The sequence below is a fragment of the Sparus aurata genome, chromosome 19 (assembly GCF_900880675.1).
Source record: "Sparus aurata chromosome 19, fSpaAur1.1, whole genome shotgun sequence".
Classification (NCBI taxonomy): Eukaryota; Metazoa; Chordata; class Actinopteri; order Spariformes; family Sparidae; genus Sparus; species Sparus aurata.
This window is the reverse complement of record NC_044205.1, coordinates 6,925,022-6,950,745: the sequence shown is the minus strand read 5'-3', so window position 1 is coordinate 6,950,745 and position 25,724 is coordinate 6,925,022. Positions and strand designations below refer to the sequence as shown.

The window sequence follows — 25,724 nt, the reverse complement described above, 5'->3', positions numbered from 1 at the left end:
TGCTTTGTTTCAAACCAGCTGAATCACAGCCAACTGGGTTCAGTCCATTTATCGCTGTTCAGCACAGTCATCAATGAATCACCAGATTTTACAGCCACATTGATTTTACAGTAAACAACATAAAATGTTTCACAGATCCACTGCAGGGTCAATACTGATGGAAGGCATTACTGGCAGTGCTGTGGGCTATTTAGCACTGTGTGAGGTATTGACCACTTTGGATCATAAATGCTCTTCGTGGGTCAAGCTCTCACTTATTACATGGCAGTCAACCTATCCTATACAATTAATAGGCTTTGACCACAGCAAGAACATATGTAAACTGAACACATTTCATAACAAGCACTGCCATTTCACAAGGTGACTGGCCAGTAAAGAGAATACAGCCTGACTGATATATCAGTTGGCTGATATTATTGGCTGATATTGGCAAGATGACAGATAAAAATATGGGTATAGGCATAATGTTGTTTGATATGGGCCCATATGAAAACTTATTGTTTTGAGAGTACAATACAAAAAAAGATGCTTGGGGTAATTTATAAATCTTAACTTCCCAGTGAAGTTTATTTTTTCAGTGCCTTGATGTCATTTTAGACAATTAAATCCATTGTTAACCTGTGAAATTCCCTGCCTTTGTTACATGTCTTTGTCACAAGTGCCTGACCACATTTGAGGAATCACTGCAAAACCTGTGTCTTTATCGGCTTACGTACTGGCATCAGCATTTCGGCTTTAACCCTGCCTTTGAGTGTGGCCATTTGGAAAAGCTTGAAACACTTTTTCCTCAGGATAGCACTAATTCGTTTCAAGCATATCTATACATCAAAACCCCACCGAAGCAATCAGGGCCACAAAGCATAACCCTGCTGCATCTTAACAACTGACTTCCAATCTTCCAAACATCCAAGCTTCAACACAGTGTAAGGAGGAGACAGGAGCTGAGGGATCATTAAATGTACTTATGTCTGAAACTTATTCAAGAACTGGTGAGGATGAGCTGCGCAGGAAACTAGTCCTGTCAAAAAGAATGGAAGCAATGCATTGGGTTTGTGGATAGCTTAGACAAAAGTGAGGCAACATCATTATGTAAGGATAGTAAAGCAGATCCTGTCCCAGACTGAACTACCTTCAGCAGCAGCTTTGTTTGGCAGCACAGGAGCAAATGGATGATGGATTTCCTCTGCTTCCTGATTCCTAGACAGAGACTGGGATGAAGTAGCCTCATGACCTTGAAGAGAGTATCCTGCTACATTCAGGATGACCCTGACTGTGGAGCACATATCACTTTTCCTACACCACAGCTCTAACCATGACCTGGATAACTCCCAAGTTAGCTTCAACCTACAAGGTCACATTTTGCAAAAATTGATATTCTCTGACCAATTCTAGGATGAACTATGGCTCATGTCATGGTTAGTAGACATTAGGAACCACAGCAGATTATATGCAGTTGAAATATCTGGTGCAGAGCAGGAAGGCCGGGAGTCAATGACTCTCAGTTCCAGTCAATTGACATTCCAAAGGCTGAGAGGAATTCAGGATCTCTACGACTGAATAACTCTTGGAACCTGTCTGTTCACTGAAATACTTCCTCCCTTCCTTCCTTCCCCAGCTTCCTTCCCTCCCCTCCTACTATTATCACTGTTTCCTTACTCACCCTTTCCTTTCATTCTTTTCTCCCTCCTTATGTCTCCATTAATCAATGTATGTTTATTCCATTTTTTTTAAAGAAATTCTCTTCTATTTCTATGCTACAATCAATTTTCCTAGTGAGGTGTGAATAAAACTGTAACATAGCTGTAGAGCCCAATTACTACTGAAGCCCCTCAGCCTCAAAAAGTAACTTATATTGTTGACCAATGGCCGAGAATCTTTCAGTCAACTTTCCCATTCTCTTGGCGCCAAGGAAGGTATTACATTTTTTTTGTCCGTAGAGCTGGAGTATTAAGTCAATTATTCAATTAGTCATTTGAAAGAAAATTTGTTTCCAACTATTTTGACTATGATTAATTTCAGTCAAAATAGTGTACTTGTTTTAGCAAATGGCATTTATGACAGTAAGTCTCTGGGTTTTGGACAGTTGGTTGGACAAAACAAGCAATTTGAAGACATCACTTTGGGTTCTGGGAAATTGTGATGAGTAATTGTCATCTTTTCTGTTTGTCTGTTTTTTCATTTTCAAGACTAATGATTTATTGCTGTGGATGTGGTCCAAGCAAGGAGATCTGAAGTAGGGGGATGATAATATCATAAGACCATCTATGGTTTCAGTCAGGTTTTAATTTCCTCTCTTGGAACCTCCTGATGGCAGTCTGACTTGCTTGTTCTGGTCCCTGGCCTGATAATTAATTTAAACATAATGGAATTAAAAATAGGCCATGACATCCAACAATTACTAAAATACCAGACAACAGAGGATTGAACCTATGATCAATCCAGTGATTCCACAGATAAATCAGAGTTTCTGTGTATTCCTTCATGATACATGGACAGTTAAACACAATATAAAAAAGATTATTGGGTGGTGTGGCAATCTAAAGCTTCATCTTCAGTCCCTGACCAACAGGCTTTGTAGTGAAATGAATATTTTTTCATGAAGGACTTTCAAAGCTTCCCACAGGACGCACTACAAAGCTGGAACATTATTTTGACATTAAATCCAACTGGTAGCCAGTGATCATGAACATGTGCCTCCTGCTGCTTATTATAAGGGTTGAAATCTATTGTCTTTCATGTAGTTTGATAAGCTTTACAATGATTTTGATTTGTTGATTAACGCAGTAAACAAAAAAGTGTTAACAAACCAGAATATTAGTGTTTCCCACACATTTATTTATTTGTGGCGGTCAGCCACATATTTATTTTTTATCTTTGGAGCTGCACGTCCTGTTATCACTCAGTCAAGACATAGTTCCTGTCAGTGAATAGCATTGTGTTGTATACTCCGATACAGTGAATGGGGATGTGGTTTTTAGTCTGTGGTAAAACCAACAAAGAAGAGTAGGAGGACAATTTAACGCAGCTGGCTTGACCGAAAGAAGAAAGAAAGAATATGTATCCAATCACCATCGTATAAAAAATTTTGAAGGAATTGGCTAGGTGCACAACAATGGGTATAGAATTTACGGGTGGTCTCTGGTCAGCCCGATCATTTCTGGTTTATTCTGTGTTATTGTAGTAGCTAGCCTGTAGTAGCCTTATGACATGAGTCTCTTGTGTGTGAAGGAGAACGGTTTAACTTTACAGTGTCAAAAAAAGAAATAATCTCTATATCGCTGTGTCCCGCGGTGTAGTAATTTGTCTAAATCTAATTCTCAGCTTAGCTTTCACCATTTCTCCGCGGATCCTGAGGTGCGATCTTTGTGGGTAGCTAGAACCGGAACCAGAAATGATTGTGCTGACAAGAGGCCACCCGGAAATTCTTTACCCACCTAGTGAATACCCAAATCCTAAATAGACTAAAGGTTTACCTTACTGGCTCATATGTGACAAATAGGTCCAATCTCAATCCTCCTCTGCTTTAAGCGCTCACGCCTAGTGGTAGGGTCCAGATTCTTGTTGGGATAGAGGGGTAGGGTGAAGTTTTAGGGCTACATCATCTTCCAAATATAGATTTTTCAGAGGCACACTTCAAACTGAGGGCTATGAGAACGCCATGTTGGTTCAATGTCTTATGGTCCTTTCTCTTTGTAACAAGATTTTTAATTGATGACTTGATTGGTAGTGTGGCACTGTGAACAAATTACAAGCCTCCATGCTTTTGTAATAACATCAGCATTGCAACAGTTACACAAGAGAAATCACTGCAGCTGACGAAAGCATTTTGGAAAAGCACAGTCAAGTCTGTAAACACAAAGGGCTTTGACAACAACTGGTGAGAGTCTTGAAGGGTTGTTTCATTTCAGAGGGGCAGATTTCAACCATTACCCCTTGTAACTTGACGGGCAAGGGGGGCACTCATCATCTCTTTACTTTAAACTTCACACACATGAATGATAATTTGAACAGAATATACAGTACCTGTATTACACCTGAACTAACCACTATAGTTCAAGAATGTGTATGGTTGCTATGGTTTCTATACTGATGTTTTAATAGTGTCTCCACACAAAGGTCAGCAGGAAACATCTGAGAATTAAAACGTAGGAAACTAAATTCAAATATTGTACAGTCCTTAGACACAAAATTACCATTTCTGATGCAAGTCCGATATGGCTGCCTGTTCACTAATGGTTATGCATGTTTTTAAGAGATGTTCTTACATGCAAATGTCCAAATGAAGCAAACTTTACCAGTTGATAAGGACAGACGTTTCAAAGCAGAGTGCTGTATTTTCATTCACTTCTGGTTTCTATGGGCAACAAAATGACCAACCATCCCACCAACTCTACAATTACTCTCCCTAAACAAAGCCTTCTTTTCAAGGTTAATGTCTGACATTAGACTTTGGCAAACATGCTTCCAGATCATGTATTTCTCTTGGAGTTGGGTAGTTTGTTATGCAGCTGGCCACGAGTGAGTGCCAAATATATGTGCAGTTTTACTCAACTTCACGCAAATCAAGCGAGGAGTAAAGAGATTTCTACTTTAGTTCTACTGCACTGGCTGCAGAATTCAGCAGCAGGCTATTGTTATGTCTGATTTCACCTTTGCAGAGTTTTTCCCAGAACCCAAAACTATGCACGACTATAAAACAACTGAGAGTGGTATTTAATACTGGCAAGAAGCTGCTGATCATTGAAAAAGGCCTGCTCAGGAAACACAGGGAAACGTTCAGCACACCGAGACAGTTGGACTGTAGCAGAATGTGAAGATTTAGGCTGGTGTATTTATAAAACACTTAGGGATAAAACAGATGTTCCTCTTTTTTTCCATCACTGGAAATATTTGTTCTTAGTGGCATCAGTCCTTCTGTGGTACTTCTATAAAATGCTTGCAGTAAATGCTTTTCAAGGTATGTTACACAGCTGCCTCCACCAGAGCTGATATATGTATCCTTCAAATTAAGAGCCTCTGGTGCCAGGAGTAGAACTGTTTGTGGGCACATCCGCCACTGTATCTGTGCTGCTCTGCTGCTAAAAGAAGCATTTTCTTTATACAGACAGCAGGGTAGCTCAGAGAGATCCAGCAATGGACAAAACAAGAATTTCAGTTGGGGTTTGACCCCTTGACAAAAAAGGATGTTTCCCCACCCTTTCATTTCTCCATATTGTACGACTCTACACAGAGACTCATACAGTAGCTGTTCTTTTTATCAGCTCTGAGGACAGGTGGTGTGAGAGGGAGTGACCGCTGTGACCTGTTTGATAACTGTCAACCCCTCAGGCCTAATACCTGATCACTTTTGCAGGCTTATGGCAAAGCAACAACTGGACATTTTAGGGATGTGATTGGATCAGGTCCATAATGAATTCGGGGCCTTAGATCAGTCTCACCTCTTATTTCCCACTCAGTAATCTGGCTGGGGAAGGATTGCGAGTAATCTGGATAGAAGGAGGGAGGGAGGGAGGGAGGGAGAGGGACAATCCTGTCTGCTCTGATTCCTCTTTTTATCATCAGTGACAAAATGCACTATGATGTACCAGAGCAGGTGTGAACAGTTCATCATGTTGAACATAAGGTACATAAGCATTTTCCAGAACTTCCACGCCCATCACAACCTCCTCATTAACAACACATCAACTATGATTGACTTGGCACAGTTGTAATAACTAAGCTGACGCCATCATTACTGAGCCATTACAACTGAAGAGACTCCATGCGCTAATAAAGATTAGACTAGACCTGATGCAGCTGAAAGATCTAAATGCAAATAATTGACACCAAGTGTGGAATCTTTGTTTCAAAGGTCAAGAATGACCTCCAAGCCTCATCATTCAATATTTCAAATGTGATGAGAAGGTCCTTTTAGATCTTGCAATCAAGATCTCATATGGGTGAGAATCACAGAGAAAATCACAACACATTTCCTGCAATACAGTGCTTCTGTGGTAACTGATTTATTACAAGACAGTCACAATATCTCCTGTCCAACTAATGAATACAAAATGAAGCATCTAGTCACTGCACCGGGGTTTCAGTTTCACAGGATGTGACATGAACAGAGATGAGATTTATAAAAAAAACAAAAAACAAAAAAACCGTCTCAGCTTAGTTCCTCTTTATCAATCACACACACACACACACACACACACTGACTGCAACTTGTCCATGAGTTTAAATGTTTAACGGAACGACGCAACCACGCCTCGTTAAATTCTTTTCAATCTTCTTTTCAAAATGTGTGCAAGAGAGGGTCAAGAAAGGGAATGACTGAAGGGCCTGCCAACTGCTGAAGATAGGCAGTGATCATAGCTAAAACATAGAGCCAGTAAGAATCTCTTTATATTGATTTGTCATCAATCGAACTGCACTGACAAAGACTCATTACTACTAACACATTAGTTTAAGTGATATCAATGGAGTATGGATGAAGAGCATCAAAGCACAGGGTTGGGTATATGGAGCACCACTTCAGTATGTAACAGAAACAAAGTACAGCACATGTAGCTTGGCCCTCCACAGAGACTCTTAATGAATGGACACACACACACACACACACACACACACAGAGAGATTCATGCTAGCTTGCACAACTTTACTCCTGTCTGCTCTGCTGTGACTGTGCAACTTCACCGTTCGCACCCATGCTGCCTCAGGTGCTGTCGGGAATATCCGAAACACCATATTCAGCTGCACGTGAACGACGCCCCTTTATAGTACACTGGACGGGGAAAGTGAAAGTTAATAGTCAGTGTTAGCAATGGGCCGCTTGGGAAATTAGCTCAACACCGCTCTTTAGCTAATCATTCATGGTAAAGACAGAAACATTTCTACTGCGCATTCAGCCCAAGTACTTTTTGAAGGATTTTCCGAGGAGCACCTGAAGGCAGCATTATCCTACACCAGTCCACCGTCGCTGTGATGCGTGCTGTGAGATCACTCATCCAAAATCACCGTCACTTCACTGCTACACACTACAGCCGTCCGCCTACAATGACTCTGCGCTGACAGCTAACAGCGCACGTTTCCACGCACAGCGACTCACACACAAAGTTGTCATTTTTCACTGGACTCACCGTTTGTTGTCTGCTTTTTGACAGTTTGTCCGGAGTCTCTGAGCGTCGCTGTCACCACTACGAACCGCCCACCAAAGTGTGCACTCCGCTCAGACTAACTTGCTCCTCCCTGGAGTAGCTCTGCTCCAATCGCAGTTTGAGGTTGGTGACTGGCTCTCAGTTTTACCAATGAAATCGACTCCAAGAGCTGAGTGGCGATGATATTGTCCAACCAAAGCTTTCAAACGCTGGGCAGGGCCTTCGTCGTCACCAAATGTACTTTTGACAGACACACCGTACATACAATGGAGAGGTTTGACTCCTTTTACGGGACGGTGCCGGTCCAATCGCGGGGAGGAACAGTTCCTGAATACGGCCACGGCCCAGGAAGACGCCCTGAAACCGCCCAGATGACTGGAATGTCACCGGGATGACAGAAGTTTGACTCATTGTAGAAAATACATTTCTATAAATTCACATAAATTATGATGCAAATTATGCAAAGTCGCCTGTATAATAGACAGACCAGGGATTATTAAATGCCCTGAAAGAGTCGACCATTTACTTTTAATATAAAATGTGGCAGTCCTAGCAGGAAGCACAAACAGTATTAGAGAAATCTTGAATTGTGTTTATACCTCAGTTATTATTTTGGGAATCAGTGAATGTAGAAACCTGAACTTGGTCAAATTGCATGTTCAAATAATACACTGAATAAAATGTTCATTATCATAACTTTATTGTTTCCACCGGTGTTGACCTCTGTGATGGTACAGTTAAAAAAAACCTTCAAAATAAAGAACCGGAGTGGGAAAAACCAACAGAAGCAGTGTGACAAATGGTCCAGCTTCACCCGGTCTACAGGTTTACAGTGACACCATGTGACAGGAATGGTCATCATCAGTTCAAGGCTACTGTGAGCCACTTTGTGTCCCACCATAATCAGTCTGATGTGCAACACTATACTGTCTGCTGTTATAAGCGTTCCTGGACGTTTTTTCACACCAAGGACTCCTTACTACATAAAGCCTACTGTTAAATAAGTAGTGGCATATTGAACTGGACATATAGAAAAAGTCAACTTTGGTGGATATTTTATTAATTAGCTGTACGCTACCCCAAGCATGGACAACATATACACCAATACAAATGTATCTGTGGTAAGCCACTATCAGGTAATTTTATGGGCTAACTGATGTTGCTAATGTTAGCAGCGTTAGCCTTACTCTGCAGTTACTGTTTTTTTTTAGGTGGAAGCTGTGTCAGAGTCTCTTGCCAATATGTTGTGATGGAATGTAAACTAAGTGCAGTTACTCAACCACTGTACTCAAGTAAAATTTTGAGGTACTACTTTTGTTGAGTATTCCAATTTTCCTGTTACTTTAAGAAATATACTTTCACTCCACATTAATTTGATAGCTGTAGTTACTAGTTACTTTGCATAATACATGCTACAAAAAGCCAAACCAACATATTCCATATTTGTATATTAATTTATTACATCAGCAATAATAATTTCAACATTTAGTTGCAGTGCATACATTCATATAAATATATGTATAATTGTACATTTACTTAACCCTAACCCTACACTTACTTATTATTTCCAGAAAATTAAAGGTCTACCTTGTAAAATAAAATTTTAAAAAATTGATTTTTGAGATCAACTTCCTTACAAAATGGGTTACTTTTTGTATACCTTTGACTTTTACTAAAGTAATATTTAAACACGATATCTCCATTGACCACATTGGTTACAAAACAATCCATTGTGGCCCACAAGAATGTCTGTACATTTGAGATAATAATATGGATTACTGCCCAATGTTTCAATAATATACAGTTACCTAGCTAGTTCGCCTATAAGTGCCTAATTTCTTTTAATTATCAATTTATTAATTTGTCTTTGCTTCTAATATATTGGTTTCATATCAATGTGTATTTTCACACGTTTACCCTTTCATCAACGTTTTGAAACTTTAAATGCTGTTTAATTAATTAATTAGATAGGGCTGTCCTAGGGGTAGCGCAACCCTGTTGATGACCAGGACCTTAACACATCAGTGATGTGCAATTCTTGAAGCCATGCATAACAAAGCAGTAATGTAAAAAACAAGTGACATTTTTCCAGAAACCAATAAAAGTACAATTTCATGGGCTCATCACTGGGACACAGATGCATTCTTACATTCCTTTTGGAAAGGGATCATAATACAGTGCTGGTTCCTTATTTGACCTGTACTTTCCAGCAGCCTTTTTTGTATTATAGCATATTAATCTCTTATTACATAATGTAGATGCAGATTTTTACTCGGTTTTAATTCTTCTTAGCTCAGCTTTAGAAAAAAAATTCAATCAACTTTCTAGAGTCTTTTGTTGCCATCTGTAATTCGGCATTAGACAGGTTTATTTAAAATTGGTGAATCCTCTCTCCTCACCTCTGGTGTTCCTTAGTGTTCCATCTTCCTGCCACTGGATCAGATAATCAGCAAATACAACTTTTATTAAAGCTGCAAGCAGCAGTGAACGGGCCCTTGCACCCCACATCTGTACTGTCGAAGGGCAGACACAGCAGGCATGTAGACGTCTTGGTGCCTGGGCTTTTATTGAACATTGTGTGATGGGGCTAACTAACACTGCCTGTGTCCACTATACTAATTATATGTCACATTGTAGTGTATGATGTGGAGAAAACAACCTGTAAATGTCATGTAGATTGGATGATGTTTATCCTCAATGCAAATTGCTGAGCGTAAGATAGCGCAAGGTAAGATGTTTTGCTTTTACTGTGTAAAGCACTTGTGCTACAATTTATTTGTATGAAAAGTTCTACAAATAAAGTCTGATTGATGGATATGAGCAGGGGTGCAGATCCAATGTCAGGATTGGGGGGGACACAAAAGTGATATTTTTTTTTTTTTTTGCAACTCATACCATGCCACTATAAATCACAACTTCGTAGAGGCTCGCCATATCATTCAAAAAGTAATGCACAGGGAATCATTTCTTTATTTGTCCTAAACAGCCAACAGCGCGTATCCATTGATATGGATGAATATCAAAGTATGAAGCCCTAACCAAGTTGTGTAAACTAACTGATCATGTTACCCATACCCATTTATTTGCATCGTAGTGGAGGACACCGGAAATGGAATACATTTGTCCAATTTTGAATAGTTTAGGGTTATTCAAAAGAATAATTTTATTGGGGGAGACAATTCATGTTTTTCATGAATTGCCCCACTGTTTTTGATTCTGAGAGTATTAAGTGTTTCTGCTCCTGCTCTAATGCTTGTATCACTGTCGGCTCATCTTCAGAAGTCTCCAGCGCCGTTCTGCTTTGCTTCCTGCTCACCTGAGATCCTCCATGCCGGCTCCACTCAACCCTCCTTGCCTGCCTGCCTACCTGCAACCCCGGTCATCCCCTCCACATTACCCCCAGCACCGTTTGTTGAATAAATTATTTGCACACTAGATAAATTGAATTTTCATCGTCATCGCGATATGGACATGTGCAATACACACATCGCAAAAGACTGCCTGACACGCGATGAATAAGAAAAATAATTTTGTTTACATGCGTCATGCATGCACCTTGAGCGTGCCAATATTTAGCCTATCAGACGGAGCCCTGGATATAAGGGCCAATCAGATGAAGCCTCTAGCTAGCTGTTAGCTACCCTGACAAAATTAATTGGCATCGGCATCAGTTTGGTGATGATTGCCAGGTTATGATGGCTGAGGGAGGAGAGAAATGCGATGAAAATGTGGTTGACGAAGACCTTGTAGTGAAAAGAAACAGCACTTCTGCTATATGGACTTATTTTGGATTCAGGAGAGACGACGTGTTACAAACACAGGTACTGTGTAAAACATGCTGAGCAGTTGTTGCAACTTCTAGAGGAAACACAACCAACCTCCATGACCGCCTGCAATACAACCATAAAGACCTACACGAAAACAATTCAAAACTAACGTTTTAACACAATTAACTGTATAGTTAACAATATGCAAACTTAAATAGTTGTTAATTTATCGCAAGTTATATCGTTATCACAATATTGAACAGTGTTATGTACATCGCAGATTTTCCTCATATCGTGCAGGCCTACAGTGACCCTGACGTGATGGACATGAGGCAGGGATTACAACTGCTTTCTGGAAGTATTTAACCAGGCTGTGCAGGTCCAGAGCGAGCAGGATTATGAAGGACATTTACCACCCCAACCATGAGCTGTTTGTGAAGCTGCCTTCTGGTAAGCGCCTACGCAATGTCATCATGCATGCATACATAAATACATACATACATACAGCTATGTCTGCGCGTCCGCAATATTGGATGTATCGGTGACGGTGGATGCTGCAGCTCTGCCCCATGAACTAATACAAGTCAATGGAGTGAACTTTATAAAGCGCCCTTCTACAAAGTCATATTGGCTACCAATTTATGTAACGCCTTTACTGTGATGATATATGACAGTTAAGTATTGAATCTGTGTCTATATTAACCGGATCCTGACATGTAAATGTGACATCTGTGGGAATAAAAAGCACCAACGTTTCCATGTAACTGATTTTGATCAATAATTTATATAAATACAATGTTTTTTTAACAACCTAAGTACTAATAACTACAATCACAGAGACAAAAAATTAATAAAGTCTGCATATCAAGATAAGAAGCTGCAACTGGCAGTGATATTATCAGTGATATTGTATGCACTAACATTTCATGATCCAAAAAATGTAGTTGCAGTAGGCTATTATTATTATTATTATTAGGGCCCGAGCAGGTCATCGACCTATGAGGCCCCTATTGTAATTGGAAGAGAAAGAATTATTCTTCTGCGCTTTAACTGCTGTTTTGGAAGCCTGAACATACCCCAAAACTCACCAAATTTTGAACATACGTCACATCTGGCGAAAAATTTTATAATTCAGTGTCATTGGGCGTGGGCGTGACCTGCAGGCTCTGTAGCGCCCCCTAATGTTCTTGGCTGCCTTCCACATGCGCGTAGATGAACGAAATTCGTTACGCAGAGTCCTCATGACCAGACGCACAAAAAAGTCGTTGGGACTGATAACGTCACCGATACATTTTCTTTCCCTCGCTGTCAAGCATCAAGGCTTTATAACTTCAACATACAATTTCCTATCTACACCAAACTGCTCATAAGTGTAGAGGCTGTCGCCCTGAATACATCTCCGCATCAATATTTAGTCGGCCATTTTGATTTTGGCCGCCATTTTGAAATACTGCCAATCTTCGTACTTAAATTATCTCCTCCTACAGATGTAACACCACACACGTCATACCTGCTGGCCGCAGTGGAGCGGTCAATTCAAATCCTTTGCCGTAAAGCATCGAGTCCTCATAACTTCTTCATACAATTTCCTATCTCGGCCAGATCGCTCAGAAATGTAGAGGGAGTCGCCCTGAAAAGATCTATCTTGTCATGGGGCGTGGTCGTGACCTGCGGGCACTATAGCGTCCCCTGTTGTGATGCCCTGCCTCCTACATGCACATAGAAGGACGAAAATTGGTACGCATATTCATCATGACCAGACGCACAAAAAACCTATTTGGACCCATACTCTCAGTCCAACAGGAAGTCTGCCATTTTGATGTGTGGCAGCGTTTTTGACGAATTCATGCCTACTTTGAATACTATCTTGTACTAGAGCAGCGGTTCCCAAACTTTTTTTGCGGAGCACCCCCTTCTACGTCCCAACCGGGCTGACGCACCCCCCAAAAAACGCAACAAAGCTTTGTTTTATCACCATATAAAGACTCATGTTTAATCATGCGCAAATAACCAGAACATGCATGATGATAACAACATCAACAGAGTTTCAATATAATACAACAAAGTTATGCACAAGCTTCCACTTTTAAGAGGATGAGTGACAGACACAGGCTCAGTAACAGAAAGCACTATTTTGACATAAATGTTATATTTTCAGCCGCGTAAAAGAAAAATTGCAGCAATATTAAATAACCGTGGAGCTAACATCAACATCATCATAACACAACGGTTATGGAAATTAGAACGACAGTACATTGAATTAAATTGCAATGGAGTTACAAACGATCCAAACATTAAAGAGCATGGGCTCAGAAACAGATATAAATAAATAAAAACGAGGATCAATCTGAAACTTTTCAAGTGCAACAATAAAATTACACACGATCCACAAAATAAGTAACAAAGAGGATAGGCTCAGAAACATAAACCGGCCTAAATTAAAAGAGGATCCATCTGGAACTTTTCAAGCGCAAAAGTCGGTCAGCCTGCAGCGAGAGAGAGAGGGAGAGGGAGGGGGGTGGAAGACGGGGAGGAGGATGTGTGAGTATTCCCAGGCCTATATTTGTAGCAATAATATCAATACCGACAAATACTTACCCATGTTAATTCAATGGATGGGAGCCAAGCGGACAAGGAGGGAAAGGTGGAAAAGGCGGAGGCGGGTAGGGCTGGGCGATTATGCTAAAAATAATAATCACGATTATTTTGATTGATATTGAAATCACGATTAATAAACACGATTATTCACTGATTTCAAAAAAAGTATTTATTGAGCCACAAAAACTCAACTTTAAACATAACTTTTAGAAAAACAACCAGATAGATTAGTAACAAGTAAAAAAGTAAATGATAATAATATTTGTATGTTTGTGTGATGGCAACACCGCTCGTCTAAAGTCTTGACCACTGTCTTGAAGCCTGGGTTGCTAATTGTACTGATAGGGCACAAGTCCTTAGCTAGCATGAATGTCACAGCCAGTTATCTCTCGCTGACGCCGGGAGCCGGTGGGATATGGAGCGGCATTGTAAAGAGTGTCCTCAATGGATGACTGTGTTGCGGTGGCTGTGGCTGAAGTTGACGCTCTTGCACTTTTTTGGGTCTTTTGCTCCTTCAATACTTTGTCATAGACCACTATATGGTTAAATAAATTTGTCGTGTTGCCCTGGGGTGCAGACACGACGGTGTGACAGACTTTGCAAACCATCTCCTTCTGCTCCACGTCCGACGATTTGAAGCCAAAATGTCTCCAAATGACCAAAGTTGTCCTACCTTTCTTTTCAACTAAAGGCTCAGGCTGCTTTTCTGCCATGTTGTCAATCGCTCGTTCCACAATTGATCCACACACTCACTGCTGCAGCTGCAGGTGACACAGGTGCCTTCACTTTTACAGCGCAGTAATTTGCATACACGACGCACGGCGGCACATTAATCGTTTTTCTTCGATTACAGTGTTTTCATGATCGTGAGAAGCCAAAATCGAAATTGCGATCAAAATTTAATTAATCGCCCAGCCCTAGAGGCGGGAGGAAAAAAAAAAAATAAAAATCCTCCAACTTTATGTAATGAGCTATGACGCGTCTAGGTGGAAAAGGGGGGAAAGCCATGCGATAACCAATGGGGATGTCTGGTTCTGCTGTCGTCCCTCGGTCAGGTCGGTCCCAGAGAACTACTCCCCGCGTAACTTTGGTTCCTACCAAACATTCGTTCAATGGTGCTGGAAACCTTGATTACTGTCATTACTCGTCACCTCTCTGATGTGTCTGCAGCTGAGCACTGTGATGCATGTCTCTCTCCCCGGGCCTGGAGAGGTATCATACCGTAAATTACCAAATAATAGCCGGGGCGTTTATTTGGGACCAGGTGGCAATTTGTGACAGGCGTTTAATTCCTTCCTCTCAAAACCCGGGATGAAAATGTCACAAACTTCGCCAGCTTCTCTGCGAATTCTCTGGCATCTTTCTGCAAATGAAGTTGTTGTGGCGGAGGAAACGATTCAGCCAACCAACGCTCGCTGCAAACTCCTCATCTCTGCTGTCACTCACGTGGTGGCGTACATTTGTTTCGCCCTGATCATCATGCGGGACACTCTCTCGTGGCTTGCCCGTTTGCTGATCACCCATCCCCGCATGTTTATCTCCAGCTCCTCTCCAGACTTCTTCCTGCCTCCAGCAGGCAGCCTGGCCCTGTTGCTGTCCTCCTCGGACAGACGCTGAAGCTCAGTTAGATTTTTTCACCAGTCTCTCACTCTCTTGGGGTCGACAGAGAAACATCTAGGTGCAGCAGAAATAAATAAATAAATGAATGAATAAAAAAAAAATAAAAAACGGCCGTCCATCGGCCCACCGGGAAAAATCCCGGTACTCCCGATGGCCAGTCCACCCCTGCAATAGCAGTTCTCTCCAGTGGCTGTGTGTGTGTGTGTGCGTTATCAAGTTACTGTTCAACAAGTAACTTTCCGTGATCAACGAAGTCGGTAAATGGATGGGCTGTGCTACAGCAGTGGTTGCGTGGTGGTGTTTAACGCGAGTGGCATGCGGGCCCTTTAAATTTAGAACCAAGAACGAACAGGGTGACTAAGCGACTTAGGTGGAGTGGACAAGGCGGACAAGGTGGATTTTCCTCTTTGTGCGCTTTCGGTCTGAACGCACGACACTGTGTAATATTTTTACACCAGACCACCATTACATTTTTCACCTCGCACACCCCCTGGTGGCAGCTCGCGCACCCCTGGGGGGCACCACACTTTGGGAATCCCTGTCCTAGAGCTTAAACACCACAGTCTTCACATTCACTCAGTATCATCTTCATGCCTTGAAGAACAAAAGTTATTGAAATCATTCAGCTGTGTCATACCTGGTGGGCGTGACGGCGGATGCCATTTTTCCCCTTTATTGTCAAGCATCAAGCCCTTATAACTTCCACATACCCCATCTCCACAGATTTCCTCATAAATGTAGACAGTCTCGCCCTGAATACATCTACACTTCCGTTCAAAGTCGGCCATTTTGAATTTTGCGGCTATTGTGAAATATTACCGTACATCATACTTTCACGTCTTCCTCCTACAACTTGGACACCACAGACTTCACAGTCAGTCAGTATACTCCTCGGACCATGCCAATGACACGCTAGAAAAGTGTTCATCCTACGTCATACTTTCTGGCCGGGGCAATACCCGCCATTAAAATCCTTCGTCATGAAGCATCAAGTCCTAATAATTTCTTCATACTATTTCCTATCTCAGCCAAATCTCTCAGGAATCTAGAAGGAGTCGCCATGAATAGATCTGTGCATCAATACTGTGTCATATCCATAGTGCCACCCACTGGACACAGGAAGTCAGACAAACATCATCCGATTGACATGACGTTCACTGCTTGTTTTCTCCCCGTCATGACATGCCTGTAACAGGTGAGCGCGCAGTCCGACAATGCCGCAGCCTGTCACACGCGGACTGCGAGGGCCCGTTCATCACTGCTTGCCTATCATTATTATCATTAGTGTATTGTAGGGTAGAGGACATGGCTGTATTTGTATTTTTGTCTTTCAAGTTTTGTTGCAGTCCTCCAAGGAAAAGGGTTCAAACCAACGACTCAGAGGAGTTATTTGAAAATACATTTCAAACGTGTCACCACCATCTGTCAGACTGGGAACAAAAAAAATCAACTGCATCTTGGTAGAGCTGAGGGCCTGGATCAGAGATATTGGCCGGGATATGGTCAGGCACTAGCTCAGTGTGAGGCGAATTAATCTGCTATGTTTAATATTAAAAACCCCATCTCCAAACATTAACATCACATCATTAAAAGCAGGGAACATGTATATTATAAATACTATTCAAAATTTCAGAGAGACTGGTCAAGGCACAGAAACATGCATGGTTTATACATGAGGCTCAAAAGAAGATCACTGCAGCACTGGGTATGGATCAATCATCAGTTTAAAATTTATAAAAATAAAGTTTATTCAATGTTACAGGGCTTCTCCAGACTCAAACTTTGGATAGATAGATATCATTCTTACAGATTTTACATTACAGGACTAGCATCTGCAAACTGGGTTTTCATATATGGGCTGGTCTGATGGATTGGATGTCTACCAATTTCCAGGGTTTAATATTTGCTGCTTTTGAGTGGCCAATGTGTGGTCCTTGGGTAAAGAACATCATCATCGCAAGTTAATGCATACAATGTCCTTCCTTTGCTTTTACAGTTGACCTTGAGAAGCATCCAGAGGACCGAGCACGTCTCAAAGAGTTTTTTGGACTGCTGGCTGGATATATTATTTCAACAACAGGCCACCGAAAGGGTGTTGTGACCAACATGACCACAAAGGAGGTCAAGGCAGCAGAAAAGACTAAGCAGGGTGCCCGCATCATCCGTGTAAGTGCAAACATTTTTACAAAAACTGACATTCATTCCTCCAGGCCAAGCGGCAGTTGGGAGACAAAGCATACCAGAAAGTGGCGGCTTTCATGTGTCATGATGCTAACACGGCCAAGACATTTTATCATGTTTTTTTAAACAATCTAAATCAATGCCAAACCTATTTTTTCTTGTAATATCCATCAACTTGTATTCATTTTATACATTTCTTTGCACAGCAGACGACCCAGCAGAGGTCACAATCCAGAGTACAAAATTGTCAATGATGGCAATTTCTACATATGCTGCAAAAAAGAGGAAACGCAGAGGAAACAGCTGTGCAGCAACAAGACCATTGTGCCGTCAGACCAGCAGATGAGACAAGTGAGTCGCTGCCGTGTTCGCACACACAAATTAAAATACATCATTCTAAAATGAGCTTTATTAGGGCCCGAGCAGGTCGCAGACCTGTGTATAAGTATAAGTATATGGAAAGTTAGTGTGGGGAAAAACTTAACAACTTCATGTAACAGCATGGTGATTGTGGCGTTTTTCAGATCCAAGCGATGTGGACCTGTTTGCCAGAGCAATGGAGACGGAGGATGTCATGCAGCAGCATATTGTGGGCGCGCAGGTTTTGTGATGTAAAGTTTTACATGCGGTAGTTTATTACATTTTAGCTTTGCCTATTATACGTGAATGTAGTTGAAGTGTAATAATTTATTTGACTGTCTTGTTTTATGTTTGTTGGAGTGAACAGTGTGGCTGAGGCTGAAGAAATCCTTCAGCCTCAGCCACACTGTTCACTGGACAGCAGTCTGGAGATGTCTCCCCAGTTCTTTATAAAAAAACAAAAAAGCACGTTAAGTTTATGGTTAAGTGTTTTTTTTTTAATTGGTTAAATTTAAATAAAACTCTACTTTTTGTAAAGTATTTGGATGCGTGTTTGTTTCCCTTTGAATGTTCTATGGTGTTTAGGGTTTTGAAATTGTTACACAGTGTTCACACAGAAAACAATCGTTATCTTACATTATGGCAAAAAAAAAAAAAAAGTATTCCAGATGTGCTGTTAGCCATTAGTTACTTTTGTGTCTCTAAAAGATGGAACTTAATTTTTGTGATGTTGGACTGTGGCATGTGAGAGGTGGTCTGTTTTGTACAGTGTTGTGGGTAATTGTGGGCAGAGTCCTGCACGGGTTCGGGTACCCGCGGGTACCCGACGGGTGACCCGCACAATTTGGATGAAACGGGTGAAAAATAATGTCCTGTGTCGGACACGGGTGCGGATCGGGTCGGACGCCAAGAGAGCGCGGGTCGGGTTTTGCGATTGTCATTTTCATGGCCGCTTCCAAGAGACTGACAGGTGGGTATGTGAGTTTGTTATTGAGAAACGAATTTTGGTTATCAGAGTCTTTTTCTGAAGTCTTGAAAAGAGGGGTCGTCTTATAATCAGGGTCGTCCTATATTCGGGACAATACGGTATATTTCATATGAGCTCATTCATGCGTGCTTGCGCCCTCCCAGAACTCCCATTCCCCACGCTGGCTTACTTTCATTTTTAAAAATTGAGTCAGTCTAATTTTGCTTCGGATGCGGGTCGGGCGTCGGTATCAATTTATAGTGGGTCGGCTCGGGTGCGGAATGTAATTTGTGCTACTGTCAGGAAACGGGTCGGATGCGGTTTTAAGTACGACGGGTACGGGCGGGTGCGGGTTTGCAAAATAAGACCCTTGCAGGACTCTGATTGTGGGTACTCTCATTACTTTTTTCGTGTAACGTAACGTCAAGCAATCAGTAACTTTGTTATTTTTTTTTTAAAAGTAATCCATTATTTTAAGAATTTCTCCAGATAAGGAGAGGAAAGGAAAGGAAAATCCCGACTGCAGCCTGCTTTTTGTCAGACAGTACTGTGCCACCTGCGGATGTGTCACCTGAGGCGCAGCGCTGTGATGCGTCTGTGCCCTGCTGCTGGCCTACATTACCTGTGTGTGTGTGTGTGTGTGTGTGTGAGTGTTTTCGAACCCACGGCAAGATGGCAGAGAGGACAGCTTTTGCATCGTGGAAGTACGCACATTATTTTCAATTCGCCAGCAAAAAGGACAAGATCAACATAACGGTAAAATGCACACTCTGCGTTGGTGAAAAGCTTCTGTCGACCGCAAAAAATTCCACTTCAAATTTAAACAAACAAAAAAGGCTAGATGACTGACATTATTCATCATTGTCACGACTTCTCGGTGCATTTAAAGGAGGCTGTGTGTGTAAGTTAAGTTGCAGCATGTGCGAGGCGCTGCAAACGGCTTTTAATTTTTGGTAACGCATTAGTACTCTAACGCGTTTTATTCATAGGTAACGCTGTAACGTAACTGATTACTTTTAATTGATGGTGACGTTGTAACCTAACTAACTACTTTCCAAAGTCACTATACCCAACACTGGTTTTTTAATCAAGAACTTAAAGTTGTAGTCTGTAACATTTTGTTATATTTGCTAAAACTGTCAATATGATCTGACAGTAGAATAAGATACAGATCAACTGTGAACAAATCCACTGTCTATGGGTCCACCCAGTGGCCAGTTAAGTCTTGTTTAGGCCCAGACTTAAAATAATTTACTCCATGCTTTTTCCTGAATATTTTCGTCACATGAGATTCACGTTGAATGCAGGAAGAACTCTACACACAAGTAGAAAGTGCTTGCAAGCAAAAATTGTATGTCACCCCCTTTCCTTTTGGTGGAGAGAAATGCAGCACATCAACCAATCAAAACATATGACATTTGGCTGCTGAGGGAGAGGGGAAAGTTTAGGGAGTGACGGCGGCGAGATTTGTGACATCTAGCGTGTTCGGAGTGTATAGTTAGTGTGTGGTGTAGTCTTTTTTCTGTTTTGTGAGTCAAAACAATGAGGTAACGACTGAATGTAGAGTGGGCAGCGCAGCTCTTCTTTGAGCTGGAGGGAGCTGAGGGAGAAGTGGAGCCTGAGTCAGAGCCAGAGAGTGAGGACTTGGACGATGGAGTGGATGATCCATTTTTTGGAGGAGCGCACAGGGTGCTACTCAGAGGTCTGCACAGAGGAAGGGACGGCGTGGCAGGTCCACTAGGTCCAGATACAGCAGAGCCACCGACACTGTCCCAGCAGTAAGCAGGTTCCAGCATCGGAGAACATCAGGAATCCAAGTAGAGACACTTTCCCCCTGCAGTCCAAAAGACCTTTTTCTATTGTTTTTTGCCACTGACACAGTCACGACAATCTGCAGCAATTCCAACAAAAATGCTGCGAACAAAGGAATGAGGGAAGAAATACAAATGGCCTGACATGGAGACGGAAGATCCGTACAAGTTTCTGGTCTCCTGATCTACATGTTGTTGGTGTTGCTGCCAAGTCTCCAAGATTACTGGAGACAGAATCCAATTTTGTTTGTGCCACTTCCAGCCGAAGTGATGACACGAGACCAGTTCCGATCAACATTTTGGAACATCCACCTCAGCCATCCTGAGGAGGATGTAAAAAATGACAGGACGAAGGGAACACCAGGCCATGACAAACTGTTTAGAGTCAGGCCTCTTTATGATGACATCCTCAGTGCCTGCCAGGCTTATTACCAACCGAGGAGGGAGCTGGTAGTGGATGGAAGGATGGTGGTGACTAAGGCAAAAACTGGCATGGCACGACACATGAAGGACAAGCCAACTAAATGGGGGATGAACCTATTTGTATTGGCTGAATCAAGCAGTGGCTACACCATCAGATTCAAAACATACACTGGCAAGACGGTAACTGCAAGTGAGCATGGGCTGTCTGATGATGTGGTCATGAACCGTATTCAGCCAACCTGTCGCGGCATATTTACATGGACAATTTTTACACTAGTCACCAAAAAATCTGAGATCTGAGATCTGTGAGATGGATCAGAGAGGGCCCACTTGTTTTTGTGAAGTGGACGGTGACGGGAGGTGTCTGCGTGCTCCACCAGCCATCCTGCATTTTTAGCTGAGACAATGCAGAGTAGAGTAGGTTGAAGGATGGAGATGGAGAGACGTCCCCTGTTAGCAGTTTTTATGGTGTAATGTAAAGGTAAAATCAAAAGTAGTCAAAAACAGCCAGTGACCCCAGAGAGTAAAGTGTTATTGTAAAAAAAAAAAAGTATTCAGACTGAAAAAAGCTTAATATTTTAAAAGGCACAGTAGTAGGAGGAGTAGAAGAAGGAAGAGCAGGCATAAGAGGATAAAGAGGAGTAGAAGCCAGAGGAGGAAACGTAAAAGATAAATGAAAAGATGAGGAAAAAATGCCTGAGATGCAAAAAACTATAATGCACTGCACTGCAGAAAAACCCTCATGTAGTACTAGAAGTAATAGCAGTAGCAGAAATAGTAGCAATGGAACTACAAGTAGTAGCAGTAGTAGTAGTAGAACTACTAGCTGTTTGTGTATGTGTGAGAGAGAGAAATGGAGGGAGAAGGAAGGAAAATAAAAGAGACGTAATATGAAACAGATCAAACTTCGACTTTATTAACAGTTAAACTCACTAGAAAGAGCTTAACATCAGTCCACCAATCAGAACAGAGGAACAACATGACGGGACAATCAGTCTAAATTCCACCGGATCCGCTTTCAGACCGTCTTGGATCAGCCACGGCGGTGAAGCTGATAGAATGATATGTCTATGTCAGGACCCTTCCGTAGGAGATGCACAATGTTTCTATTTCTGCCGGTCTGGCATTTCTATAATTATCGCGGGAACTCCTGGGTCTCGCATCTCCAGCTGTCCTGCAGGGCTGCACTCAAAACGCACTTGGTGGGGGTAGACGTGGAGCAAAACTGTAGCGGGGCCATTCTGCTACGTACGTGCAACCAGTGGAATTCTTTGGGCAGGCTGGAAAAATTGCTGTGTCACTGAGAGAGAAAACTGAGAAAAACTGCTGCTAGTGCTACTACTACTGGTGATATTTTAAAGGGATAGTTCAACATTTTTGAAAATTGGCCCATTGCCATGATCCCTCTAGTCATAGCAGTAGGTTCGTTACCTTTAATTGTCGGTCCAAGCTGCTTTTAGATCGGCGGAGCCGAGTACCGAGCGGCGCAGCTACGCTACGGAGGCTAATGGAATTTCTTGGTTTCCCTCATCAAACTCAGCAAATACACAACCACGCTGTGGTGGACAAGTTGTGACCTGCCTGCACATTGACCACGCTATGAGATAATAGAACGTTACGAGACGGAGTTGTTTTCGTTTAAGATTTTTTGTGGCATAGACACCTTTATTAGCAGTAGACAGAGAGGAAACATGGCGGAGAGCGGGGGAGGTGACATGCAGCAAAGGACCTCCGGCCGGAATTGAAACGGGGTCGGCTGCGTTTTATGGCATGCGCTCTAACCACTCAAATCAAAATCAAATCAAATCAACTTTATTTATAGAGCACTTTTCATACACGAGCATGTAGCACAAAGTGCTTTACACAGGAAACATAGAACAATAATAAAGAAAGCCCCTCCCTCCCACCCTCCGTACTACATACACACACACATACGTACACGCACACACACACACACACTCACACCTACACACTCTTACTACACACTCCTACACACTCTTACTACTGGCAATAGGGAGACACTCTTACTACTGGCAACATCGACCACCTGCGCGCCACGGACGGAGTTGTTTTAGAGGTAAAGTCGGACTTTACACTCCAGACATGGCTGCTCGGCCATTTACTGCTGATACTTCCGTCAACAACACTTGTGAAGAAGCGAAGTGTGATCATGGCAGACTTTGTGATGGACAATGAGGACGAGTTTTTAATCAACCAAGACCCACACCCGTATTTATTTGAGCCAGAACACACAGAAGAAGAGCTGCAGGTTTTGGAAGAAGAGAGAGCGAGAAGAGAGGCTGAGGCTGCTGAACAGCCAGGAGCTGAGGAGAGACTCAGAGCCGGCATGAACTGGTGGTGTAGTTGTGGGGCATGTGAACCTATGCCTACAGCAGAGAGACTGGTGAGTGAAAAACGCAGCAGTCACTTACCACGTCTGCTTTCTCTGCAATACGTCCCGCGATGATAATCCAGTCGAGCCCAGGTAACTACGGCACTGCCTGAGGTGCGCACACTGTGTCGCTCCGACCAGTGGTTTACTGAAGAAAGTAGTTCTGAGTATTTGCTTCACGTCTCGTAACGTTCCGTTATTATCTCATAGCATGGTACATGTGCAGGTCACAACTTGTCCACCACAGCGTTTTGGAGTTTTTTGGTTGTGTATTTGCATTATTCTGTTTGAGTTTGATGAGGGAAACCAAGAAATTCCATTAGCCTCTCTAGCGTAGCTGCGCCGTTCCGAACTCGGCTCCGCTGATCTAAAAGCAGCTTGGACCGAAAATTAAAGGTAACGAACCTACTGCTATGACTAGAGGGATCATGGCAATGGGCCAATTTCCAAAAATGTTGAACTATCCCTTTAACAATTTTAGTGAGAGGAGCGAGAGACAAAACTGGTGGCGTCTGCTCTCCTCCAGAAATGTACACTCCAGTTTAACATTGTGGCTTATGGGGGGAGTTGTTGGAGTGCCTGTTGCTCTAGGGCAGGGGTAATTCAACTAAAATTCAAATGAAAAATTGTTCCTCAAGCAAAGGTCCGGAACATCATAATGTCTTGCGTTATGATTTAGTGTGATATATATTTAAGTAGCCTTGTCGTTGTATCAACGTCTGTATGTAATCAACAACTGACTGTCAAATCAAATAAAGAACGATTGAAAAGCATCTCGACAATATTTATTGTCACTTAACATTTAATTATACAGATATATAACAATGTAAGATATATATTATTTTCTTCTCTATTCATAGAAATTAAGGGCTCTATTTAAAAACAAAATAGTGAAAATAAATGAAAATTGTGCCTCTTGAAATATAGTATTTAATTTTGGAAAAATGAAATTAAGAGTAGCCGCAGCAGCTTGAGTTCCCATTTTTCTCTACCAATTTTCGAAAAAAAAAATAAATAAATAAAACTCAACCAATCTTAACAATTGAACACTTTCACAGTTTAACTTTCTTTCCATCCATTATATCCCACTCCCCCACTTTCTGTTGTTCATTGAGAGAATCGAGCTCAAGCTTGTCCTGCCAGGATTTTAAATCTGGGCTGGAATGGTGTCAGGGCCATTCTCATACACATGTGCAGGTGCCCCTCGGTGAGACTGGAACAGTATTTAGTTTTAATTATGTCCATTGTGGAGAAAACTGCCTCACAGCTGTACAGTATGTGGAGCCAAACATGATCAAGATGCACAGGGCTAATTTCCTCAGACCTGGGAAAGCTGTCTCAGAGACCATTTGGAGCCAGAAAGTGGTGGGTTCACTTCTTCCAAACTGCTCCTTCAGGGCCACATCTGCTTGGAGATCAATCAGTTGCATCAGGAGAGGCTCAGCATTTGCCCACTCAGCATTTGTGTGACTTCCTTTGAGAACCCACTGACATTAGTGATGAGAAATGGGTTCTGACTGGACATTGTGAGCTGCTGTCCGAAGCTGAAGCCGTCAAACGTTTGCGGAAATTTACAATCAGCTTATCAACAAAATCAACAAAGACACATCTCTCAGTCCCTAAACCTGTTCCTGCTCTGCTGGGAAGTGGGAAGTGATATCAACCCAAAGAAGCCACAGTATCCACGTTTTTTCTCAGCGATACAGAATGCTTTATTAGCCAGAGATACCTTACACTTTATTCCACTTACTGGCATACAGAAAATTGGTGTGGCTTGATGATAGGAGGCCAACAAAACAAAGGAGATGGCACATGGTGCCTTTTTAAAGACACTTACTTCTGCTGAGTGGCACCTTGGCAACTGTATTGAAGTCAATAAGAGATGCATGGAGATATTGACGTTGTATAATTTCTGATGAAGGAATGACCCCAGAAAATGAAAGAAACATCCTTGGCTATTCTCTCTCTCTTGTGTCAATGACGTATGATCTGGTGGGAAATCTTTTTGACGGGATAATCATTAGATAATGTATTAGTTTATTATCATCAAGTTCCTTCTTTTTCCATCTGTGAAAACATATGAAAAAAAAAAATATTTTCTGTTTAATAGTTTCTGGAACTGAGTGATAAAATGTATTGCTCAAGAGGAACACACTGTTTTTGTAATACTCATTTTGAGAACATTTATTAAAACTCACCTGAAAAAACATGGATTCTTTTCGTCCTATTTAGGACATGGGATAGTCAAAATTGATATTACAAAAGCAAACACAAACAAAATAACTTTCCCAAAAAAACAAAAACATTTTGGTTTGGCACACCCCCTGAAAACATTTTAACATGTTTTCACAGATGGAAAAAAATATATAAGGAACACGGAAAGATCACCTGTCAAAACCTTTAGAAAATGGGTCACCAGAAGAAAATGTTTTACTAAAATATAAGGATCAGTCAGGACATCATGGC

The 25,724-nt window shown here is 41.8% G+C and overlaps 1 protein-coding gene across 1 annotated transcript in view; it reads right to left on the bottom strand.

The window, feature by feature from the left end:
- LOC115570290 (microtubule-associated protein 4) overlaps window positions 1-7,243 on the bottom strand; it is a 129,275-nt gene extending 122,032 nt beyond the window's left edge. The window contains 1 exon segment of the mRNA XM_030398764.1: window positions 7,122-7,243. The gene's annotated coding sequence lies outside the window, so the exon portion shown is untranslated.
- Window positions 7,244-25,724: the final 18,481 nt, after the last annotated feature.